The sequence below is a fragment of the Nelumbo nucifera genome, chromosome 1 (genome assembly GCF_055504915.1).
Source record: "Nelumbo nucifera cultivar China Antique chromosome 1, China Antique-T2T, whole genome shotgun sequence".
Taxonomy (NCBI): domain Eukaryota; kingdom Viridiplantae; phylum Streptophyta; class Magnoliopsida; order Proteales; family Nelumbonaceae; genus Nelumbo; species Nelumbo nucifera.
The window spans coordinates 207,974,592-207,979,084 of NC_142649.1; the positions used below are offsets into that span (position 1 = coordinate 207,974,592).

The following is a 4,493-nucleotide window of genomic DNA, read 5'->3' on the forward strand; positions in this document are numbered from 1 at the left end:
AATTTTTTATTTTCAATTTGTAACTATATTGTATTTTTTATATTTTATTAGTTTATTCCATTTTCCAATTTTCATATTTCATTCATCGAATCATTGTATCATTCAAATTTAAATGAAATAAAATTCCTATTTTTCTTTTAATTTGTTATTCACTTTAAGTCTTTGTCTCTTAAACTTCTTATTTGGTTAAGTGTTTTTTTCATGTCTTTGTTAGATTTCTTTTCTTTTTAAATAGTTTCCAAAGGAAAGTAAAATATTTTTTTTTACTTAGCAAAGAAATAAAAAATCAAAAATGTCAAAAAAAAAAACTAGTCTTGCCTAGTTTGGCCCACGCCCAAGGCCCGGCCTATGGCCTAGTCCAGCCCGGCCTACATCTCGCCCGTTTTACACTTGGGGATAGGGATAACCTTGTCCCCACTAGCAAAGACAGGGATAGGGATGGAAATAGGGATTTTTGTGATAACAGATATGAGGAGTGGCTCCTAGTCCCCACTCGCCCCATTGCCATGGATAGATACTGAACCATGTTGGAATGACATAGTGGATAATATAATCTGTATGTGCATAGAAAGAAACAAATGCAAATGACAAGAAAGCCAAAGAAAGAAAGAAGAGAGAGAGAACACCAGATTTAACGTGGTTCGGTCAAATTGCCTACATCCACGGGTAGCAGCCAGAGCTTTACTTCTTCACTATAAACAAAAGAAAATACAGTACTAAAATGGCCTCACCAGAACCTCACTTGTACCCAACACCACACTCCTCTCAACACACTGCATACAATGTATAGGTGGGCTCCTACTACTGGGCCACTGATTGTGATATGGTGGGCTCATTCGGTGAGCCACCGTTTGTAATATGGTAGGCTTAGTTAGTATGCTATACTGGTCCACTGAATCTACTTTAACAAACCAAAATGATCCATTACTGAATTTCCTCAATAATAGTAGTGAAAATAACTATGAATTATGTCTATGGAAAAACAACTTATCAAAGAGACTTAAAGTTGGGATATTAGTAAATTAAGTGTCATCTAAACTACAGTTCTTCTTCAAATGGAAATCAATTCTTATATTTTGGAGTCGGGTCTAGTTGATAAAATGGGGTTGTGTGGCAGTCCTAATGGGAAATCTACCATCAAATCTGCTTACATGGTTGTATTCTCAAATCAGAAGTCTCTTTGGAAAGCTAAAAACTCATCCTAAAGTCAAAATCTCCCTAGTTTCGTTGATGCGACATAGATACAGTTTGTATACTCTATTGAGAATCCACTGAATCAAGCGATCATGTATTCATTGATTGTAGATTTTCTAAACAAGTGTGGCAACTTGTGAACCATCTTGATTTTATGCCAAAACTTAATGAATGAATGGATAATTGGTCCAAAACAATTGAATCTTAATGGGTCTTTCTTGTTTGGAGTATTTGGACCTTGGAAGCATAAAAGCAATGTTGTTTTTCAATCACAACACTGATAAGCCTATATTTGTACATATTTTCATACCTCTAACTTGATGATTTTGGGTAATAATGTTTTTGGAATTAGAATGATATTGCACTAATTATGATGAAATTGTCTTGTAAGATGATTTGGAGCTTAATTGTGCAATTTTAAGGAGGATTTTGATTTAATTGATCAAGATAATCATAGAGAAAGGACCATGCAGCAATGATGCTCCATGATGTAGCCATGAAGGAGAGAATCCATTGAAATCGGATTCGATATGTATGCACAAAAATCAGGAAATTTCCAGTTTTGATATATTCCCGTATTTTGGGCATAACGTTTTGCCTACAACTCGGATTGAGGTGATTCAAACGGATAATTAAATCTAAGAGATAGGGCTACAATTCTTGTGTTTATCACTCAACCAAATTCCACCACTAACCAAGTAAAATTCGAGCTACAAGTTTCGGGTCTGGCAATAGGCAGAAAGAGATAAGAATTCAACTGATATAAAGACTAAGAGACCTAATTTGTGTTGAATTAGGAGTCTGCATTGAGAAGAAATTGAGGGGAGGCTGCACTATAAAAAGGACCATGGACTCAAGGCAAAGGGTTACATCCTTAGAGAGAATTTAGCAGAGAAGAGAAGAGGAAACAGTCTCAGCACATCAGAAGAGAAGAGGAAGCAATTTCAGCATGCCAGAGAAGGAGAGGAAGAATTCGAATTCAAAAGGGAGAAATGCTTAGTTTCTGCACTTGTCTTCTACCTTCAAATGCTAAAGTTTTCTTGTTATTCTATTCATTCTTTGATGTGTTCTTGATGTGTTTCCCCTTTAATTTTCTTAAATATGTTGAATTTAATGATGTCTAGCTAAATTCTCTTAGATAGGGTTTAGATGGATTTTGATCTTAAGATTATATAGTTACTTGCTTAATTCAATTCAAGACCTTTATTATTTGCATGAGAAATTTTTATTGTTATGCTTAATGCTTTAAAAGAATTGGCCAATCTTTTAATGATTTGATGATTTATACATGACTGATCAAATGATTGTTATGAATTAGATCCCTAGGCAATAAAAATCGCATGAAAGACTATGATATCGAAAGATGATTAGCTCATGTGTGGAAATCAAGGAAGCTTACTGAGTCAAATCCCCTTTTACGATTAGAGGTTTCCAAAGAAATTAATGCTTATTTTTCCTTTTGACAACCACTTAGAAATTTGATGGTAGAATTGGATTAATAAAAGATTAATATGACTTGAGAAAGCTTATGAATTAATTTAGGGAAATCCACCATCACATGCAAATAACTTTAATATACCTTAGGGTAATTTCGGTCTTGAGTTGGATTAAATAGATAATTATATAACATTGATTTAATGAAATCTAAGCCCTAGCTGCATTCATCCATCAATTCAGTTTTTATTAAGTTATTGGATTTGCATTAATTCTTTTAGTTTTTATTCATTCAATTGATTCACGAGTTCAACTTAGGTTAGTTTAAAATTGATTTGGTACTGCGATCTAGTCTCTGTGGGATCGACACTTTTCTCATCATTATACGCACATTTGACTAAGGTACACTTGCCTGAATTAATTGTGCATAAATCACACAACAAGTTTTTGGCTTCGTTGCCGGGGACTAGTTTATTACATATCAAAATTTCCTGAATTAGCCTTAGATTGAACATCTATTTGTTTTATTTTCGGATTTAAAATTTTCCATTTCAATTTTTGTTGGGTTTGGCTTTATAAAATTTTTTAGGAAATTTTTAATTTTTTTTCTCTTTCTTTTTCTTTTCTTTAAAGGTTCCTAGTGCATGACACACACTAGTGGTGGAGAATTAATATCCCTTGATCAAGAAATCGAAAGGACTTTGAAAAAGCGAACAAGGGAGAGAAAGAACAAGATTGCTCAAGACCAAAATAACCCAAGGACATTGATCTCCTACGCTATACCTACTCTGGATGATACTACATCAAGCATTAGGAGGCCGAATGTCCAAACAAACAATTTTGAGATCAAGCCTGCAATTATTCAAATGATCCGGATGAGTGTGCAATTTTCTAGCCCCAATGATGACCCTAACTCTCATATTGCAAATTTTCTTTAAATATGTGATACTTTTAAGTATAATGGAGTTAGTGATGATGCCATTAGACTTAGGTTATTTCCTTTCTTCTTAAGGGACAAAGCAAAAGATTGGCTTAACTCTCTTCCTACAGGTTCAATTACTACACGGGATGACTTGGCACAAAAGTTTTTATCTAAGTATTTTCCACCTTCTAAAATGGCTAAATTAAGGAATGACATAACAACTTTTTCTCAATTTGATAATGAAACCTTATATGAGTCATGGGAGAGATTTAAGGAACTACTTAGGAAGTGTCCTCACCATGGTCTACCTGTTTGGATGCAAGTGCAAACTTTTTATAGTGACATTAAGCAATCTAATCGTTCAATGTTAGATGCAGCTACAGGTGGTACCCTTATGAGTAAAACTCCCGAATAAGCATATGAACTTTTGGAGGAGATGATGGCCAATAGTTATCAATGGAGAAATGATAGAGCAAATAAAAAGGGAGTTGGAATTTATAATGTTGATTCTATCACTGCTTTATTGGCTCAACTTGCTGCATTAAATAAGAAATTAGAAAATTTGGGGGTTTCAGCTATGAGTATTTCTTCTGTTCCCTTCCCTTCTTGTGAACTTTGTGGGCAAGGGAGACACGCTAGTGTAGACTGTCAAGTAGGAAATCCATTTTCTTCTTCTTCTGAACACGCTAATTTTGTTTCTTATGGTGGCAACAGGTCCAATTTCAATCCCTAATCCAACATTTACAATCCAGGATGGAGAAACCATCCAAAATTTTCTTGGAGTAATAACCAACAAAGAGCACATCCCGACTTTCAACAGCAACAACAATAAAATCCACAAGAGAAGAAACCAAATTTAGAGGATATGATGGAAAAATTTATCAACAGTACGGAGGCAAGAATTCAAGGGATAGAAACTCAAATTGGACAACTTGCTCAAGCA

General features: G+C 34.4%; 1 non-coding gene across 1 annotated transcript; it reads right to left on the bottom strand.

Moving 5' to 3' along the window:
• Positions 1 to 3,749: 3,749 nt before the first annotated feature.
• On the bottom strand, positions 3,750 to 3,856 carry LOC148804431 (small nucleolar RNA R71). The gene has a single exon (XR_016081526.1). It is a non-coding gene; the product is annotated as a small nucleolar RNA R71 (small nucleolar RNA).
• Between the last annotated feature and the right edge of the window lie 637 nt (positions 3,857 to 4,493).